The 22,185-nt window shown below is 39.9% G+C and overlaps 1 protein-coding gene and 1 non-coding gene across 3 annotated transcripts in view; both read left to right on the top strand.

Moving 5' to 3' along the window:
- Positions 1-22,185, top strand: part of CDH8 (cadherin 8) — a 393,451-nt gene that overhangs the window by 272,638 nt on the left and 98,628 nt on the right. The gene's annotated exons all lie outside the window — the stretch shown is intronic.
- LOC133055333 (small nucleolar RNA SNORA18) lies at positions 17,893-18,021 on the top strand. Its single transcript, XR_009692622.1, has one exon. It is a non-coding gene; the product is annotated as a small nucleolar RNA SNORA18 (small nucleolar RNA).

Here is a 22,185-nt window from a genome sequence, read left to right as displayed (position 1 = left end):
AGCATATAATTGCCCATTAAATTAATCTCTTTGAGTTAGCAATAATGCATGCTCTAGCCCACTACAGTGGGCTGCACACAATATCGCAAATGAAGCTTTTCACTAATGATGGTTAAATCTCCCAGGGAACACACTCGTTTGATAGCACTTAAGGAATGTTTCTCCCTGGCATAGGGCCCAGTTGCCACAATAATTTGCTTTGTCCAACCCCGGCTACTTAGGAAAAACATATCTTTATAGGGAGCTCGTTGTTTAGAGAAATCTTAGGTCCTGGAGTTGGTAGAGTTGGCCTCATCTTGCCATATAACCCTGAGCAAATTATTTCCCCTCTCTTCAGTTTTCCCATCTATGAAATGGGAATCATAATTGTTCCTTTAAATTTAGGGTGTAGGAGCCTGGCTAGCTACAGTCCATAAAGTCCCAAACAGTCAGACACAACCGAAGCAACTTAGCACTCACACACACAAGCATTGAATTAAAAGTGATGGTACTGTGCATCTTAGCTCAAAATATATCTATAACCTTTAGAAACTGATAAATAAATTGCACATGTTCTTGTTAATACAGCCCTAACCTTAGGTTTTGAATAATAGCTTAATTTTAAATTATTTATTTGGCTTATATTGCCTTTCATCCCTTCTCCTCCCCACAACAAGAAAACTGGTAATCGTATCCTGTGAGTTACTGCTGGGTGCAGCTGTGAAGAATCACTGCACAACCAATATGTGTGTTCACTGACCTTCCTTTTGTCCCCGGTTCAGGCATGGTAGATTGATCTGTGCCTGAAGGAAGGCCCTCGAAATGAAGCAGGCATATTTTTGGAGAGCCTGATTGAACTAAGGACTTCAGATTTTATATCAGGATCTTGCTCAAAATATGTAATCTCTCTGTGTATTGCCTGTGGCCTAATCAGGGCTAAAGTTTCTTTATGATCAATATCATTCCATTGTATAGAATTGAGTGGAAGCAGGAACTTTCCTGGTGGTCCAGGGGTTAAGAATCCACCTTCCAGGGCAGGGGATGCAGGTTCGATCCTTAGTCAGGGAACAAAGACCTCATGTGTCTCAGGGCAACTAAACATGCGCACTGCAACGCCGGACCCGTGTGCCACAACCAAGACCCGGCGCAGCCAGAAATAAATAAATAAAAACAAATAGACATTTAAAAAATAATAAATAATGAAAGAATTGAGTAGAAGCAGATGGAGAGAAGCCACCGTCCAGTTGGGTAACTCACAGAAGGGAACGGATGATTCAGGTCTGAGGTGGACAGTGCAATTCAGGGCTGGAGTGGTTCCGGGGTTCCCAAGTATCAGAGAAGCTGCGGCAGCACCTGACTGATGTGGCTCTTGGGGAACACAGGCGCGTGGCAAGTTTCTGTGGCTATACCCTAGCTCAGACAAGCATGCAGGTGCCGAAAGGCAGCAATCAATATTCTTAACAATAAAGGTTATAATGAAGGGAAGTGGACAATCCGTTATGGGGAAGTGAAGGGGAAGCGACGGGTTCCTGAGAAAGAGATCAGCGTACAAAATAAGATTTCCTTAGAGAAGAATGGGAATGCCATTCCCAGTGTGAGGAGAAGCAGGCGCCAGTGAGTGTCACTCGGTGGGCACCTCACACCAGTTTTGACCACTATTGTGCTCATTTTGTGCACAACTACCCCATTTACTTGAATATCCACTTAATGTCTCCTTTAGTTCCTCTCTGTTCCTCTTTGAATGCATCCATTCTGCCGAACTCCTCCCACCGCCTCTCCCTCTCTTTCATTTCTGCCCCTCTTTTTGTTCTAGTCTGTTTAGAAAAAGCCTGCAGATTGAGGCTGGAGGTACAGATTTTAACTAGGAACTCCTTTAAGACGTCACTATGACTAATAGCTCCTTAGTCCTAACCTAGAAAAACACAGAACATGAGAGGCTTCTACCCCTGTGTCTTGCCCTGGTCTTCTCTCTTACAAACCACCCTCCTCAAATCTTGACAGTAACTCTTATTGTAGACAACTATAGATAAAGGACAGGAGGTACACAGCGAATAGTAATTCAAGCTTTTCAGGTGCAAGTTGTAGCAAGCTGACTAGTCACAGCAAATGGTAATCTCCAGGTTTGAGGGTATTGGATAGAGGGGAGTAGGTGGGGGAGAGCCTAGATATGTGAACAGATTATGAAGACTGGATGATAGTAGGTTGATTTATCCTCAGCTATGGTTTTCTCTGGTGACTCAGTGGTAAAAGAATCCACCCGCCAATGCAGGAAATGTGAGTTCCACCCCTGGGTCAGAAAGATCCCCTGGAGAAGGAAATGGCAACCCACTCCAGTATTCTTGCCTGGGAAATCCCATGGACAGAGGAGCCTGGTGGGCCACAACCCATGGGGTCAGACACAACTTAGTCACTAAACAACAGCAACCGTGGTTTCTCTGGGAATAAAGGAAGCACATGGACTTGGGAAGAAAATGCAGATATCAGTCAGAGTTAAGTGAGCAAGTTTATAAATCAGGTTGTGTAGATGGAATCATTATTTTTTCATTCATCCACACTCACTCAGTTGATAAGTTACTGAACTTCTCTCTGTGGCTTAGATTCCCTATTTCTAAAATGGAGTATATATTGAAACACCTTTAGAGGTGTGTGATAAGAAGCGAATATGCTTACATGCTGATATCTTTCCTAACACAGCGTAAAGATTTGGTGATAATGCTTATGTTAATATTATTATAACAGTAGTTATAAAGTAAACATTACTTTTATCATTTCATATAATTAAAGAGGATAGGCCTAAAACTTGAGCTTTCTTGTCATCAGATAAAACCACCCAGCTTTATTTTGAGAATATACAAATTAATGAGTTCTTGAGGCAGTATCATCTTAAGATGATTTGGGAGGTATAATTTTCTACAAACATGTGTCCAAAAGGAGGAGCTTTTTTCCTCAGTCCTGGCCAGTTTGGCGGCCTTCAAAGCCTCCTTCTTGCCCAAACCAAGGTTGTAGTTGTCACCTCTTTCTCAGAAAGTAGTAATGGTTACTAGGTCAAAACAAACTATGAAGGCAAATTTTCACAGCCAAAAATATGCTTTATATGTGATTTGAATACACCACATAATCTCTTTAAGCTTCAGTTGATGTATTTGAAGTTTGTTATGACAAAATGAGATAATACAGGTAAAATGCATAAAACAGAGCCTGGCATATGGAAAGGACTTAACATTTCTTCTTTCTCCTCCCTAGTGCCCCCTCCCCTCCTTCCTCATCCTCCTCTCTGTCCTCCAGACCAAACCTGGTGCCTACTAATAGTTTAAACATAAACTATTAGTCCTTTATCTAAATTTATCATTCAGATCTCCCTTTCCCCCAGCCACTTGGGCTTACGAATGAAAGTGAAAGTAAAAGCATTAGTTGTCACTGTGTCCGACTCTTTGTGACTCCATGGAAGAGCTGGTACTTGCCAGGTCTCTATTTGCATCAACTCTGCAAATCCCATTGGTCAAAGCAGGTCATGTTACCAAGAGCAGGTTTACGGAGTGGAGAAATAAATGTCACCTCTTGATGGGGAGGTGGCATTTCCAAATACTGTGGGCATTCATTTTTAAAAAAGTAATTTCAGACTGGAATGCTAAATCTTAGTGATGCATGACCAAGAATGATACAGATCTGTAGCCTACACACACAGGTACTTCCCTTCTAGCTTCCTCTTCTCATTATAGTTCATGTACATCCCAAATGTTCTGCTCCAACCCCTTACTTATTTGAGAAAAAGGACTGGACACAGTATTTCTAACAGCTGTAAACTCATTAGCTATGGATTCTTTAGAATTTCAGCTTAAGTAGCAATTGGTATTATTTATTATAAATCTGTTAGCACATTTATAACACTACAACAATTTCTCCTACGTGACCACTAGTGTAAGCTTCAAATACTATTATTAATATTTCTTGATATCCAAGCTGGGTTAAGTTCCTTTGCTGTCAAGTCTCAAAGATCCATGCTCTTTGCCTTTAAGTGACTGGTTGAGGCCTAAAATACCCATTTATTTGCTTGAGGATTTGAAAACACTTTTTTTTTTTTTTGCCATGCCTTATGACTTATGGGATCTTAATTCTCTGACAGGAATCAAACCCAGACCCATAGCAGTCAAAGCGCTGAGTCCTAACCACTGGGCTCCCAAGGAATTCCCTGAAAATACATTGATAAAGTTCTTGTTCTCATGAGACATTATTGCTTTGTTATTGACCACTGTTTTATCCTGGGAGCCTAGCACTGTGGGGTCTCCCAGTTAATGTTTGCTGAGCTAATGAATGAATAGAAGAAATAAGAATTAATACCACAAGATATTAGCCTGATGAGTTCTGACTCTAAACAGACATTATTGATTCATTGGTGGAGAGGATCTTTGCTTTAATATAAAACCCCACTCAGCTCTTTGTTAAAAGTCTTGAGCTGACAAGCACATCGGCACAATGGCTTTCTGAAGTTTTTAAAGTCATTCTTTCCTGAGTGACTGAAGCTGAGGCATGAAGGGCAGGAGTGACTGTGCTCTCCTTGTGTGAAAATTGTGGGGTATTGACTGTTCTCAAGGGGAAGCTCTCCCATACAATATTAAGCCCTCTGAAGAGTCAGGGACAGAGACCATGAGAAAGGTGCTGGCAGAGAGGAGCCCCAGGTCCCCTCGCTGTCCCCACAAGGAGCCAGCCCTCTGATCTAAGATCCTTTACTTCTCTTCCCTCTGAGAGCCTGCAGCAAGCCCTGAATTATGCCAGCCCACACTTCATTACCCAACAAGCCCATTTATCGTTTAATCTGATCTGTATTGAACAAGCAGAAGCAGGTTACAAAGCAGCAAAGCCTAAAGAATGAAAATGCAGCACGTTTTATGATTATAGGACTCCCTAATCCAACGCTTAAAAACCAGGGCTAAAAATAGACACCAATTCCATCTTGAATTTACCCCTACTCACCTAGCATTTCAGTGTCAGGTCAGGTGGCCACTGGATGGTAGAATTTTGTACTAGAATAACTTGCTTCTGTCTGATTTGAGGTGACAGGGCATTGGTTACTCTAAACCCTCACTTAGTTATTGTTCAATCACTAAGTCATTATTGATTTTTTTGCACCCCCATGGACTGCAGCACACCAGGCTTCTCTGTCCATCACCAGCTCCTGGAGCTTGCTTGAACTCATATTCATTGGCTCAGTGATGCTATCCACCATCTCATCCTCTGTCATCCCCTTCTCCTCCTGCCTTCATTCTTTCCTAGCCTCAGAGTCTTTTCAAATGAGTTGTCTCTTCACATCCTGGGGGGCTACAGTCCATGGGGCCACAAAGAGTTGGACAAGACTCAGTGACTAAATCCTCACTTATGATACTACTATTTTCTTGCTCCTGAAGTGACTATAGGGCAAGAGTCCATCCCACATGATTCCCAAGGTCAAGAGTTATGCTCTTTGTCACAAAGAAGCAATGAGCTAGAATGTAAAGAAACTGTCTCTAAGGCAAGCACTGAAACTCTATCATTTACTTAGAAAGCATGTAATTTGCAGTAGGGTGGGATTTTTCTATTGGATGGGAGAGACAGTCTTCTCTATGAAGATCCTTTGTGGAAGCTGTATTTTTGTCAGGGTCATAAAGTAATCATAGGTTTTTGTAAAAGATGTATTTCAAAATTAACACACATCTTGATCAAGTCTTCTGAAGATCAGAGAACTCCAGAGAGAAAAGAACATATGGTTGGAAAGTTAAGTAGAACAAATTATGTTTGCCTTCGGATGCCAGGTACAAGAAATGACCTTATTCTCTATGTCAGAGGGGTCCATCAAATACATAGAAATATTAAAATAAGGGAAATGTAGCATTCAGAATATTAGCATCCCAGGTTTAGCAGCAGACTAGGCTATGGGTGAAACAGAGAGCCTGGAGAATGAGAAAGGGAAGACTCTGGCTGTGATGGTGTCTCAGAATCACCCAGAGAGCTTGTTAAAACATAGATTCCTGGGCCAAAGAATTTGTATTTCTAACAAGTTCCCATGCGAGGCTGAGGCTGCTGTTCCAGGGACCACACTTTGAGAACCATTGCTATAGTCCCTGCAGTCCTAAATCAGGAAAAAAACTAAAGCTGCATTAGAAATGAAGTTTCAATGAACAGAAATTGGCATCTGGTTAAAACTAATGAGCAACCGGGTAAAGTAAATACTGCTGGAAATTGCAAACCTTCGTGATGAGGATGAAAATAATGATACAATTAAGAGTTACTGCTAACTGTGTGCTAGGCAGCATTCCAGCTCTTCCAGTGCCCTTTATCCATTAAATCCTCATCACGGGTCCAAATGTTGATACCACCAGTTCTCTCATCTAATAAAGCCAAGATACCACACTTGAAGCTCCTCATATTTGGGTGGCTAAATTTGGATTTGATCTTAGGTTTATCTGACACTTCAGCCAAATCTCTCACTACTGAACCTCAGTCTTCTTTTAGTGACAGTGAGTTGCTACTGAGACATATCATGATTCGTGGTAAGTCCGAAAAAATGGTCCATCCTTTCAAAGTTTGAGTTCACAGCCTTCCTTTGACTAGCTCTGTATAAACTAGGTTAGAACATAATGGGGTTTCACTGAGAGGCTCTTTTCCCTACTGAAAGAGGAGGTCCGGTTGGAGAGCATACATTTAAAAGTTGTGTCTGTGAACTATCCATTCCAGGGGAATTTGGATTTTTAAGAACTTCCAGTTTCCTAAATTTAAAACAAACTAAAGAGACTCCTTATATTGAAGTCTGAAGCTCCTGTAACCTACTGAGATAAGCCCGGAATGATGCCAAAATCTGCTCCATACACCTGCTGCTATAATTTGACAATGAATGCTTAATAATAAGCTGAAGAAGGGGAACAAGGGATAAAACCTTGGATGACAAATGTGGAAGGAAAGTTTTGACTATGTAGCCAAACACATATAAATTCCAACCTAGGTTCCATTAACAATACCTGACCTGAACATCAACAATTTCCTTGATCAATCTAATGTATTTTATTGGTTAAAAGGAAACTAATACTCAAAAGGGAACTAAGACTCAGCTGGCTGATACAGAGACTATATACGTATATACCATATTATAATGGTATTTTTGAAAAGACCCTGATGCTGGGAAAGATTGAGGGCAGCAGGAGAAGGGGACAAAAGAGGATGAGATGGTTAGATGGCATCACTGACTCAGTGGACGTGGGTCTGGGTAGACTCCGGCAGTTGGTGATGGATAGGGAGGCCTGGCGTGCTGTGGTTCACGGGGTCGCAAAGAGTTGGACATGACTGAGCGACTGAACTGAATGGTATTTTTATAATACAGATGACATTAGTGTATTATTATCACATATCATACTATTATAATGTAATATGATATAAACATAGTCTCTATCTGTTTTTAGCAATCACAGTAATAATATAAACCTCATTACCTGTTGGTTTTTAAAAAATATTTATTTGGCTGTGCCATATCTTAGTTACAACATTCTAGTTCCCTGACCAGGGATCAAACCTGGGGCCCCAGCATGGGGGGTGTGGAGTCTTAGTCACTGGACCATCAGGAAAGTCCCCATCATTACCTTTTCTTTCAGGTAGACTGCTGTGAACTTGATGTTTAAGAGACAGTGACTTTTTAGAACCGTCTCTGTCTTGAATTTATTTAACTGTTTTCTTTTTCTTTTTTTTTTTTTTCTAGCAAAACAAACAATTCTAAGTGTGCTGTGAAGAAAATCTGTGTTTGTAAAAATGTCCTATTTGAGCATATATATATATATATATATATATATATATATATATTTCCCTAGCTTTTAAATAAGGCTTGTCATTAGATTGTGTTTTAGGTACAGTATCTAAATCTCATTGCCGGTTAATATTTGTGTATCTCTGGATTTAAAAATACCCACACTGAGCCAGCATTTGATTTCCTGCTGAATTGTTTTTCACATTTCCAATATAATTATGTAGCAGTTACAAAGAAACAAAAGCTGCACTCCACAGAATACCATAGAAACCTACATTTGTTTATTTAAGAAAAGATATAAAAAGCATCTAAGACAGAATTGATGTGCTGGGTGACTTCTCAGGGAAACTGATATCTAAAATAAATCTGAAAATATCTGGATATTTATCTGTAGTGATGGGTTAGGCATGGGTTTAAAAAGGCAGTTAGATGTTTTACAAATGGCCTTCCGTATATAAATAGGAGACCTTAGTGAAAGTGGGAAATACTGAATTAGAGACCTTTATCTTTGGTCTTTGATTTTGTCCCGTGTAGTGTCCATCTTAAAGAGACTTAAGATCCAATAAACTAGTCACTAAACATACCAAAGAACTGAATACACAAACCCTTTAGTGAGGCAAACTCGTTTCTTCACCTCTCTCCTAGACACCGTGAGCACAGGTTGTTAGAGATATAGCTCCCCACCGACAGGCGGGGCTGCTTCAGTAGGGCAGTAACTACTGGCCTTCAGACAGGTTGCCTAATAGAATGGCAGGACACGTCCTAACTGCTCATGTGAGGAAGAAATCAGTTCTGTATGATGCCTTCTCTAGTGCCCACCAGGAGTCAAGTGCAGTGCTCCATTTGGAGAAGTGAAGAGGAAAAGCAAGAATGCTATAGGCAAAGAGAATAGCATGAATCCACTCGGGAAATTTGTGATAAAAGGGAGGACTGGTTTGTTTTATGATTATAGGAGCCTCCTTTGTACGTGTCACTTATTTCCATGTGGACCTTTCTGTTGTGCTTTTTAGCCAACAGGAAAATTAAAATGAATGCCCAAGGTATGTTGTCTGGTTGTGAGCTGGAGAAGCTCACTGGTCTTTCGACATCGTAAGAATCATGATTTGGGAAAGTTGCCTGGATGCATACAAAGCAACTCTCCTATGATCTCTTTTGATTCAGTGTCTAGATCTAAATGTCTGGGTGTGGCAATCAAAGCAAACTAGAATTTGAGATGCTACCTAATTTCAGGCAGAATGGCAGTCACCACTGTGTGCAAACATTTGTTTCCTTTGCTCCTCATAACAACACTGGGGCTTCCCTGGTGCCTCAGATGTAAAGAGTCGCCTGCAGTGTGGGAGACCTGGCTTTGATCCCTGGGTTGGGAAGATCCCCTGGAGGAGGGCATGGCAATCCACTCTAGTATTCTTGCCTGGAGAACCCCCATGAACAGACGAACCTAGTCCATAGGATCGCAAAGAATTGGACACAACTGAGCGACTAAACACAACACTGAGATGGACACATTCTGAGCACTGTTTCAGAAGTGTACAAGGTGAGATCTAGGGAAGTCAAGGAATGTATATAAGGTCAGGATCTAATACCATAAGGTTCAGGTCCAGCAGGGTTAACATCAAAGCCTGAACTCACGACTCTTTGGCAGTACTAAGCATGACAGATAGGCAAACAAGACAAGCATCCTTGAAAATACAATCTTTGTACAAATGTGCCATGAGATACCAGGCTTTGTACTAGATGCTGTACATTTGGGAAGAAAATAAGGAATTAAGTTGCTTAGTCTACTTGGGATAAGAATCATAAAAATAGATAACAGTCATATGAGGTAGTGTGTTTATTCTATTCAGTGTAGTTTTGCCAAGAAACTTGGCTCATCTACACCTTGAAGTTAGCACTTTGGTCCTTCTTTGTTTGTTTGTTTGTTTCTTTTTTTTGGCCATACAGTCTGGCATGAGGAATCTTAGTTCCCCAACTAGGGATCGAACCCATGATTCCTGCATTGGGAGCATGGAGTTTTAACCACTGGACTGCCTGGTCCCTCTACTTAATGTACACATAAAGAGGCAAGGTGATGGGTATGATGAGTTCACTCAGGAAACACAGGTTCAATTCTAGGACCTATCTTACTGGTACCTCTGGGCTTCAGAGTTCTCTGTAGTATGTGGGTAAAATGAGACCATTACTAAATTCTCATCCATCTTGGGTTGATGGATCTTCAGTGGCTTCAGCATAACATGATAATGAAGAGCCCAGGCTTGGGGACAGAAAGATACGGGATTGTAAACCATTAAAACAATACCTATAAGTCATGTGCTAGGAAAAGTGCTTTTCTTTTCTAAGCCTCGATTTCAGCAATTGTAAGGTGTAAATGATAACATTTTTCTATAGTGTATATGCTTCATCTACCCTACTCCCTAGTCTTAACAAAAGATCACAGAATGGTTGAAATATACAGGAGACTATGGAGGGGAGGCAAAAATCATTTATCCTTTAAAATGGCGTGTTCAAAGTATGGTCTAGAGTAGATTAAGGTCTTTGAGACACTTGTGGCGATTTCATGAGGTCAGAATGTGTCTATAATAATAGTCATGCTTTGGCCTCTGTCTCTCTCCTGTGCTCACCCGTGAGAGTGGAGTTTTCCAAAGGCACCATGATGTGTGTAGTATTGTGGCTCCATGGCTAATGAACGAAGTGCACGTGTGTACTATTTGGTTGTAAAAATTAGTTGTAGGAACTTGTGTGGTGGTCCAGTGACCAAGACTCCACGCTCCCAATGCAGTGGGCCTGGGTTTGATCCCTAGTCAGGGAGCTAGATCCCACGTGCTGTAGCTGAAAGACCCTGCATGCTACAGCTGAGACCCAGCAGAAATAAACCAAAGCTTTTAAAAAATTAGTCATAACTTCTGGTCAGTAAATATTGAGAGATATTGCCAGTAACATGTTTCTTTTTAATAAATAAAAGCTTTTTGATCTCTTCAATTATTTTCAAGTGTAAAAATAAGTGTAAAGAAGCCCTAAGACAAAATTGTTTAAGAACTGTGGCCTTAGGAAGGCATTTATTTTCTCAATTACTTTGAGATATGGTAACAGCAAAAAGTATTCCTCTTTCTTAGATATCATGTTGATAAAATAGTTTGTCAGTAGCAAAACGTAGCTTGGATATTGAAAGAAATAGCACATATAACATGTTCTGTAGGATCCCTGATACAGTATAGGGAGTAAGAACTCAGTAAATGTTGGTCATTGTTAAGGGAAGAAGGAAATGAAGTTAGCCCCAGTGGAAATAGATCAGCATTATAAGTGACATTTCTAGGGTCTCATCAAAGAAGGTTGCCTTCTCAAAAGACAGCATTATGTCAGGACAGATCGAGACTTGCCTTCTGCTAAATCCTGGGTATTGTTACTCATTCAGAGAGGCCTATGAGCAGGAAGAGGGAATTAAGTGTATCACAGAGATGAAGGAGGTGGTGGTGGGGGCATCCAGGTACTTTCAGAGAGTGACACCTCAGTCTAAGGACCAAACCTGATGTACCCTCAGGACCAGCCCTGCCTCCAGAACCAAGTGGATTAACAGAACATGAACCGTCAGGATTTAAACTATACTGCCATATGACCCAGCAGTCCCACTTCTGGGCATACATACTGAGGAAACCAGATCTGAAAGAGACACATGCACCCCAATGTTCATCGCAGCACTGTTTATAATAGCCAGGACAGGGAAGCAACCTAGATGCCCATCAGCAGACGAATGGATAAGGAAGCTCTGGTACATATACACCATGGAATATTACTCAGCCATTAAAAAGCATTCATTTGAATCAGTTCTAATGAGATGGATGAAACTGGAGCCCATTATACAGAGTGAAATAAGCCAGAAAGATAAAGACCAATACAGTATACTAACGCATATATATGGAAGTTAGAAAGATGGTAACGACAACCCTATATGCAAAACAGAAAAAGAGACACAGATGTACAGAACAGACTTTTGGACTCTGTGGGAGAAGGCGAGGGTGGGATGTTTAGAGAGGACAGCATCAAAACATGTATATTATCAAGGGTGAAACAGATCACCAGCCCAGGTTGGATGCATGAGACAAGTGCTCAGGGCTGGTGCACTGGGAAGACCCAGAGGGATCGGATGGGGAGGGAAGCGGGAGGGGAGATTGGGATGGGGAATACATGTAAATCCATGGCTGATTCATGTCAATGTATGGCAAAAACCACTACAATATTGTAAAGTAATTAGCCTCCAACTAATAAAAATAAATGGAAAAAAAATAAACTACACATCAAACTCTCACTGCTCTCACTCTATGTGTTTTAAGCCAGTTTTATTTAGATTATTTTATTCAATTTTAGAAACACTGCCATAAAATATGCTGACCGAGATGACGCTGATGATAATGATAACAATTGTAATGGCTAACAAACACATGAAAAAATGCTCCACATCACTCATCAGAGAAATGCAAATCAAACCCACAATGAGGTACCATCTCACACCTCTCACAATGGCTGCTATCCAAAAGTCTTCAAACAATAAATGCTGGAGAGGGTGTGGAGAAAAGGGAACCCTCTTATACTGTTGGTGGGAATGCAAACTAGTACAGCCACTATGGAGGACAATGTGGAGATTCCTTAAAAAACTGGAAATAAAACTGCCATTGACCCAGCAAAGGAGAAAAGGAAAGATATTCCCGTTTGAATGCAGAGTTCCAAAGAATAGCAAGGAGAGATAAGGAAACCTTTCTCAGCGATCAATGCAAAGAAATAGAGGAAAACAACAGAATGGGAAAGACTAGAGATCTCTTCAAGAAAATTAGAGATACCAAGGGAACATTTCATGCAAAGATGGGCTCAATAAGGGACAGAAATGGTATGGAACTGACAGAAGCAGAAGATATTAAGAAGAGATGGCAAGAATACACAGAAGAACTATACAAAAATGATCTTCATGACCCAGATAATTACGATGATGTGACCACTCACCTAGAGCCAGACATCCTGGAATCTGAAGTCAAGTGGGCCTTAGGAAGCATCACTATGAACAAAGCTAGTGGAGGTGATGGAATTCCAGTTGAGCTATTTAAAATCCTGAAAGATGATGCTGTGAAAGTGCTGCACTCAATATGTCAGCAAATTTGGAAAACTCAGCAGTGGCCACAGGACTGGAAAAGGTCAGTTTTCATTCCAATCCCAAAGAAAGGCAATGCCAAAGAATGCTCAAACTACCACACAACTGCACTCATCTCACACGCTAGTAGAGTAATGCTCAAAATTCTCCAAGCCAGGCTTCAGCAATACATGAACTGTGAACTTCCAGATGTTCAAGCTGGGTTTTAGAAAAGGCAGAGGAACCAGAGATCAAATTGTTGACATCTGCTGGATAATCAAAAAAGCAAGAGAATTCCAGAAAAACATCTATTTCTGCTTTATTGACTATGCCAAAGCCTTTGACTGTGTGGATCACAGTAAACTGGAAAATTCTGAAAGAGATGGGAATACTAGACCACCTGACCTGCCTCTTGAGAAATCTATATGCAGTTCAGGTAGCAACAGTTAGAACTGGACATGGAACAACAGACTGGTTCCAAATAGGAAAAGGAGTACATCAAGGCTGTATATTGTCACCCTGCTTATTTAACTTATATGCAGAGTACATCATGAGAAACGCTGGGCTGGAAGAAGCACAAGCTGGAATCAAGATTTCCAGGAGAAATATCAATAACCTCGGATATGCAGATGATACCACCCTTATGACAGAAAGTGAAGAACTAAAGAGCCTCTTGATGAAAGTGAAAAGGGAGAGTGAAAAAGTTGGCTTAAATCTCAACATTCAGAAAACTAAGATCATGGCATCTGGTCTCATCACTTCATGGCAAATAGATGGGGAAACAGTGGAAACAGTGAGATACTTTATTTTTGGGGGCTCCAAAATCACTGCCAATGGTGACTGAAGTCATGAATTAAAAGACGCTTACTCCTTGGAAGGAAAGTTATGACCAACCTAAACAGCATATTAAAAAGCAGAGACATTATTTTGCCAACAAAGGTCCGTCTAGTCAAGGCTATGGTTTTTCCAGTAGTCATGTATGGATGTGTAATTTGGACTATAAAGAAAGCTGAGCACTGAAGAATTGATGCTTTTGAACTGTGGTGTTGGAGAAGAGTCTTAAGAGTCCCTTGGACTGCAAGGAGATCCAACCAGTCCATCCTAAAGGAAATCAGTCCTGCATCTTCATTGAAAAAACTGATGCTGAAGCTGAAACTCCAATACTTTGGCCGCCTGATGCGAAGAGCTGACTCATTTGAAAAGACCCTGATGCTGGGAAAGATTGAGGGCAGGAGAACAGGGGATGACAGAGGATGAGATGGTTGGATGGCATCATGGACTCAATGGACATGAGTTTGGGTAGGCTCCGGGAGTTGGTGTTGGACACGGAGGCCTGGCGTGCTGCAGCTCATGGGGTCACAAAGAGTCGGACACAACTGAGTGACTGAGCTGAATTGAACTGATGACTCAGCAATCCCACTGCTGGGCATACACACTAATGAAACCAGAATTGAAAGAGACACGTGTACCCCAATGTTCATCGCAGCACTGTTTATAATAGCCAGGACATTGAAGCAACCTAGATGTCCATCGGCAGACGAATGGATAAGAAAGCTGTGGTACCTATACAACATGGGGTATTACTCAGCCATTAAAAAGAATACATTTGAATCAGTTCTAATGAGGTGGATAAACCTGGAGCCTACTATACAGAGTGAAGTAAGTCAGAATGAAAAACACGATTACGGTGTACTAACACATATATGTGGAATTTAGAAAGATGGTAATGATGACCCTATATACGAGACAGCAAAAGAGACACAGATGTATAGAACAGTCTTTTGGACTCTGTGGGAGACGGCAAGGGTAGGATGATTTGAGAGAATAGCATTGAAACATGTATATTATCATATGTGAAATAGATTGCTAGTCCAGGTTCGATGCATGAGACAGGGTGCTCAGGGCTGGTGCACTGGGATGACCCTGAGGGATGGGATGGGGAGGGAGGTGGGAGGGAGGTTCAGGATGGGGAACACATGTACACCCGTGGAGGATTCATGTCAGTGTGTGGCAAAACCCACTACAATACTGTAAAGTAATTAGCTTCCAATTAAAATAAATAAATTAAAAGAAAAAACTAAGTTAAAAAAAAAAAAAGACAAATTGTAACAACAACAATTGTTCCATCGTTTCTTGAGCTTACTTTCCTTAATGCTTTGACACAGCATTTTGAATGGAGTCACCCATGTACTTTATAAAACTTCCCTGTGGTTGGGGATATTATCTGCATTGTACAAATGAGAAAATCATATAGCTATTGCATGTCTCTAAGCTTTAAGGACTTCACAAGTAGTACTTGATGGAGCCAAACTATAAACCTACTGCCCTAACCATTGTATCACACTATAGGGTCTTTGGTAAACATTTTATTTTTCACTGTAATTTAATATAGTCACATTCTTGTTAAGCAGGTGTCTTTCATGGATTGGCTAATGCTTGTCTGTGCTGAAGCACTGTTCTCTTAAGGAATGTGCTGAAAGAATAAAGTTTCCATTCCCACCAGGCTGAGGACAAAACCCTAAATCTCAGTGAACCCAGCAGGATGAATTATATTTTGGAAATTTTAGTCATAAAACTGAAGCCCTTGACAGATAAGGATAATTTTGACCTCCGGATTTTGTTTCATTTCTGCTAGTAATAGGCATCGTTACCTTTCTATTTTTATAATATGTATTTTGTAAACTGATTATTTTTTGCAACATTGAAGACTCAAAACAACTACATGAAAATAAGCCAGAGTGGGCTGTATCATCCTGCATTTTAGATGATGTAGCCCAAAGTTAGTAAGCTTGAGCTGTTGTTTTCCCAAGATCATTCTGCTAGACAGGGCGAAGTCCTTCCATAACCCTAAGACTTTCCATGAATTTGTAATTAGCATGTGCTTTACTAATATTCACTTTGCAGGAACAGATACACACCAGATCGACTCTGGCAATACAATCTATGACGATGGTAACGATAATAGTACCTACTGGTTACTCTGTGTATTACCATCAATTAATTTTTTTTAATTGGAGTATAATTGTTTTACAATGTTGTCTGAGTTTCGGCTGTACAACAGCGTGAGTCATCTATATGTACACATATGTCCCTTCCCTCCCACTCCCCCCACATCACACTCCTCTAGGTCATCACAGGGCACCCAGGTGAGTCTGTGTGCTATCAGTTTTATAGAGTAGCTATTTTACCTAGGAACTGTATGAACACTCACACACCCTTACAAATCAGGCAGTAGTCATCTTGGTAAACACCCTTCAAGGGAGCAAGATGCCTGCTGCTTTGCTCCTTACGGAGGAGCACGCATCTCTCATCCGTCTGCGGATCATCTTCTCCAAAGCACATAAATGCTTTCCTAGAGCTGTGTATGCTTGCGGCTCAAAAGTCTGATCTTGTATTTAATGTGCTAGGATAATGTTGGCCTGAAGCTCCTTTTCATACCATAAGTAACTTGCACAGAGAAAAGACGATTAACTTTCTTTAGTACAATGAATAGTGAGATAACAAAATGTTAGATAAATAGGTTACATTATCTCTATTTTATAAAATTGATGTATCTATAGAGGTAATTTTCCTCTAGGTCACTGAACAAGCACTTTCTGGAAATCAAATGTCCACCACATCTGTGTTGCTACATCAATAGACTATATCCAAATTAACAGCACATGGACTACTTGCAAATATCTAGATTGATTCTGGATATATTCTGGATATAGAATATCTCTCCTCTCTCTAACTCCTTTCTCTCCTCCCATGGAATCAGCTTTGGGTTTCTCAAAGGAAGGCAGCTAATTTTAAAAGTTTGTATCAGTCTATTGCTGAAGTACTGGGTGAAGCTAGATGTGAATTTCAGACCTTGTTACACATTTACAAACAATAAAGTTACTTCCTTTCTTGTCATAGTTAAAGCCTAGAAGGCAGGAAACAGTAGAACTTTCCTGTATTAATGTGAGAGCATTTTTAAACAATTGCATACCTATAACAACTGAGGCCCAAACATCTGGCAGCAGAAATGAAAATTAAATCAACTGACATTTACACTTACACTGCTGAGCAACAGATGTGGGGGAAAGGCTGGATGACTATCTCAACTAATTTTGATTAATTCCAGGAGAAATAAACCCTAATTGTCCATTTATTAAGTCTTCCAAATCATGGGTCTAATGACAGTAATCTTATCTGAAGGTTGGGTGCCAACTGAAGTGTCAGATTGCATCATTTGAAGTTTATACCTTTCTTGGTTCCCTAATTCTTGGACAGCTTCATTCCTTTTTCCTGAAAAATTGTTTTGTTTCTCATATCTATTTGAGATTTAGGTATTTGATTTAAGCACTTGATTTAAACAACAATATCCTCTTTAAAAATCACATTATTTCTGCATTCTTATATCTGCATTACTCACCAAGGTAGGAAGGGTCATAGTTCTACTGGATGTTTTATTTGAAGAATCCAATAGAATAATGATGATTTTCTCTTAATTTATCTGGCTTATAGCTCTTTGCACGTATTTCATTAATCTTTGCAACATTTCTGTGCGGTATGTAAAGGGCAAGTATTATTAGACCCATTTTTCAAGTGTAGAAAAAAGATAAAATGAGATAGAAAATCATTTTCCTAGGACAGCAATAAGAGCCTTGACCAAACCACCTCATATTTGTAGTTGCAGTGTTGCTTTGAAAACTTGATAGATTCACCTGGAATTATTTCTTAAACTTGTAAGATGAGTTATTAGTGTGCATATATATATATCTATATTTATATTCTGAGGGTAAGAGGAAAGGGAATTGTTTTTACTCATTAAAGTCAGTATTGGAGGGACTTTCCTGGTCATCCAATTTTTAGGAATCCTCCATGCAATGCAAGGGATGCAGGTTCGATCCTTGGTTGAGGAACTAAGATCCCACATGCTTCAGAGCAACTGAGCCTGTTTGATACAAATGAAGTCTGTGAACCACATGAAAGATCCCATAGGATGCAATAAGATATGACACAGCCTAATGAATGAATAAATAAATACTTAAAAAAAATAAGGATTGGAGTTGAGATCTATCCTGAGGGCTTTTTCTATAGACCTGCATAATTAGAAACACCTCACAAAGTAAAGAGTTTGTTTCCTCTACTCACAGAACTATGCATTAAATCTGCAAGAAAGAACTACAAGACAGAGCTGCTAAATAAACTATGAGAAACCTAACAAACTTTTTTATCTTAGGCATTGGCATATCCCAACAGTCTGTACCATTCTAGGCTGTGATAGTTTAGGAGTGAATACAATTTGGACTTAATGCATATTAGAGGGTGTCTAAAATTCAGAACCAGGCAGATCCATCTCCACTGACCCTAAATATGGCCCTAAAGTAAATGGCTTGAGGAAATTGTATCACCAAGACTACAGGTTGGGGGGGGTTTGAAGTGTGTCCATAGCGCATTGGAAATCAAAGAAGTCTGACTAAAAGAACTGTGGATAACTTGACTTGATAACAGTAGATTGAGCAACAGCTCTTTTTTAGAAAGGCTATCTTGAAGATATGACTTTTATTGGAGGAAATAAGGTGACTGACAGTGAAAGGAATCAAGATGTGAAATCCCTTAAAGATTCATTGACTTTAAATAACTTTGCCTATGTTACACATAATTTTTAAAAACCCTTTATGCATTTTATAAGAAAAATAAAGCCTTAGAGAACTGAGAACTCATGTAGATTAGTCAGTCTCTTGGTCTATATCATGCCACCCATTTCCTTCACCCTAAATGTGTCAGTTTGCTGTACTTTTCCTCTCAAAAGCTCATGACACATGAAGACAGAGAATCTTTGGTATACTTTGTTCAGTGTTGAGAGAAAATGGAATGTACAGCAACATTAATCTGACAGTTTATGGACACGTATAATGGTTATTATGCTGCGTTACTAATTAGATGTGAATGGTTAGCGATTCATGTAGATGGTAGTAATTAGTCTTACTTTCCCAAAGATAAACAGCACATTTGGAGCCATCTGTGGGGAAATGCAGGGAAAATGTAGAAGTTGGGTAGCACTCTTTGGTCTGAATCTAAAATCCATCCTTTTTTCAATGGACAGCTTGTGATCTTGTTTCAGAGCTCCTTCCCACTTCTGTCATCAAAGAAGGAGTTCTGGGCAGATAGCTTTTTGTTTGAATTCTGTCTAGGGCACATGTGGGTTGTGTGATTATGAGAAAGTCCCCCCCACGCCCCAATGTTTCTGAGCTTCAGTTTCCTTCCTTGTGAACCGTGAATGATAATATTCACATTGTGGGAATGTAGAGAAGGCACCTGGTTAGCAGCTAGCATCATGCCTGGCACATTGAAACTGACAGCTAATTATATTAGAGGTATTCATTCATTTGATTATTACAGTGTATTGTTCACCCTAAATTATCTATCTTTTAATTTCCAGGGGCTAGCAGAAGCTAGAATATGATGCTCTAAGATATTACTTACCATTATTAATGAGAGTCTACTTTGCTCCATTAGCTATTTGTTTTGTTGTTACAGATATAACTTTATTTATCATTTCACTTCTGAGGATTCTACAAAATATACAGAATCCAAATCTATTCTTTAACAGCTTTGAAGCATTTTCTAGCTATGCCTCCCTACTTATTTAGCAAAAAGGATTAAAAAACAACTACCCCTCCCCCTGAAATCCCTAAACCATCCACTAATGTGGAATTTTACTATTTTATGGAAGTTAAGTCCTAGACATAAAAATGGTAAATGATTTTCTATGCTGTCAGTTATGCATTCAGATAACATTTGGTTCTTTGAGCAACTTCCACAGAATTGAAGTCTAGAAGATAAATAGGCAGAAAATCCAGTCAGGGACAATCAGAGATTTCCCTTTCAACTCTAGCTCCCTGTAGTATTATTTTACAGCTAATGTGTACTCTGTCAACTAGGAGTCTGTGCTTTGGGATGCATATCGAAGGATCGATGAGGGGGCTGGGGGGGAGGAGAACAAGGGCATGCAGACTCTGCAGTCCTGAAGCCAGAACATCCTGGGTGGTGTGTCCAAGGTTCCTGTTATGAGCTTAGTGTCTGGAGAGTAATATGGTCAGAACTGCCTGAGGGAATTATAGTATCTATTCTGACCCTGGTATGTGTGTCTGCAGTTCAGACACTCCCTGTTGTAAATAGCTGGAAAGCAGACCTGGCCCACAGGAGCTGGACTAACAGATGAAGAAAGACTGGACAAGTCAGCACCGTGCTTGTGAACGTAGGCTCTGGAAGGATTCAGACCAGAAGGATCTTTCCTGTCTCCCTTTAAGTGCTGTGTAAGTTCAAATCTTAGGTGCACTCCTTATAAGATGTGTGATCCGGGGCAACGTGTGTAATACCGCTGACTCAGCAGGAAGTGGGCACCCACGTGTCCTCACTCTCACTAGAAACTGTATTTTCATGGGACGTACATACTTGTTCAGCAAAAGGACTAAGGCACCACTTCTTTAGCTTTTGTCTGCCTTTGACTTAACTGGAGATCTTGTAAAACTGCAGATTTGCATTCTCTTAAGTCTACAGCACAGATTCTGCATTTCTAATATGCTGGCAGATGATTTTGATGATACTGGTTAGTGGAGTAAATGTGAATAGCAAGGTTCTAGTTATTATCTGCTTAATAGTTATCACAAAACAAAATTCTAGTCCAGTGTTTCTCAGAATTCAGCATGTATCACATCCAGCTGGAAGGCTTACTGAAGCACAGATTACTTGGCCCCACCCTCAGGGTTTCTGCATCATGGCATCTGAATTAGCGCCTGGGAATCTGCATATGTAACAAATTTCCAAGTGATAATCATACTGCATTGTGGACTGTAAATTGAAAAGCATCGACTTGGACTAGTTCCTCCCTTATCAGAAAACGTCTGCTAACAGTTTGGAAAACCATATTTGGCTTTTCAGCTTTAGGTAGATGATGATCATCAGGAAGTTGTTATTTACTTATTTATTTAATATATTAATTTATTATCTTTAATATATTTTCATGCAATTGTAAAAAATGTATATGTGGAAAGTTCCTTTACACCCTTTGTACAGCCTCTTCTAATGGTAACATCTTGTAAAACTGTAGTAAATCACGATCAGGATACTGACAGCCATACAATCTATCCAAACGAATTCAGATAGCCTCAGTTTTGCTTGTCGTCTGTGTGTGAGTGAGTGAGAGAGAGAGGTTAGCTCTATGCAGTTCTATCACGTGTCATTTCTTGCATAATCATCACAGCTAATACATACATGAGCTAATACATCTCACTCACATGAGAATTTCTCCTGTGTCCTTTTATAATCACTCTTTTACTTAAAACTAGAACATTTCTTTTAAACATTTTGCAAGATTCTAACAAATCAATTTATAATCCACTTCATTAAAAAACAGAGCTGCACTCTCAAACCTCTTCATGATGAGCCCTTCTTGACCCTAGGAATCTAGCAAAACTGCTGTGGTTGAAACTCTTAAGATTTTTATTAATAACATAGAGGATCCGGGAGACCATCCTGTCCTTAAAATCTTCACAGAGATTTTTCTCTCTGAAAGCTCCCATGAGGAACTTCAGATCATTCTGAGATATTAATAACAAAGGGTTCTGTTGTCCCAACATGTATTTGATCTGTGGGCTGATGTGTTTCTTAATTTGAGTATTGTTTTTCTCTGGAGAAGCTGCAAATGAAAAAGTTTTATTTTCACACCCAACCAGTTTTGATGGAAAATTTACTTCTTCAGCTAATTTCTCTTCACTCACATTTTATTTAGTCAATGAGAAGAAGTGATGTGGCATCTTAAAAATTCTGCCTCTGCCTGGAATCTCTTAATTGGATCATCAAATTCAGTAGATATGAATACATTTCCTTTTCTTCTGTAGGTGACATGGTCAAAAGTTTAGCCACTACATAGAAGGGTCTCCTTTCTTTCAACTTCCCATAATACTCTCCCTATTTTCTTTACTCTAAGACTTTGTCAACAGCCCCCTCACATCCTTTAGTCTCTCGACACTCTCCCTGGGGCCCTTCAGGCTTTCACCAAGTCTCCCCAATTTATCTAGTTGCTGTCTGCCAACTGGTCCTAAAACCAATGCCACAGGTTTAAGTTTTCATTACAGTAGCACCTTATATCCAAACACTAAAATCTGTTACAAAACAAACTACTCCAGAATTTAATGGCATAAAGAAAGCCACAGTGAATGTTTTACTCACAAATCTGAAATGTGAGCAGTCCTTGTCAGGGTCAGCTTGTCTCTGCAGAATGTAATACCAGCTAGATAGCTTGAACATGGCTGACCACCCAATTCTGAGACAGTTTACTCATATGGAGCCCATA

Source organism: Dama dama, chromosome 4, assembly GCF_033118175.1.
Source record: "Dama dama isolate Ldn47 chromosome 4, ASM3311817v1, whole genome shotgun sequence".
NCBI lineage: Eukaryota > Metazoa > Chordata > Mammalia > Artiodactyla > Cervidae > Dama > Dama dama.
Note: the sequence above shows the minus strand (reverse complement) of the source record. Positions and strands in the feature narration are given on the sequence as shown.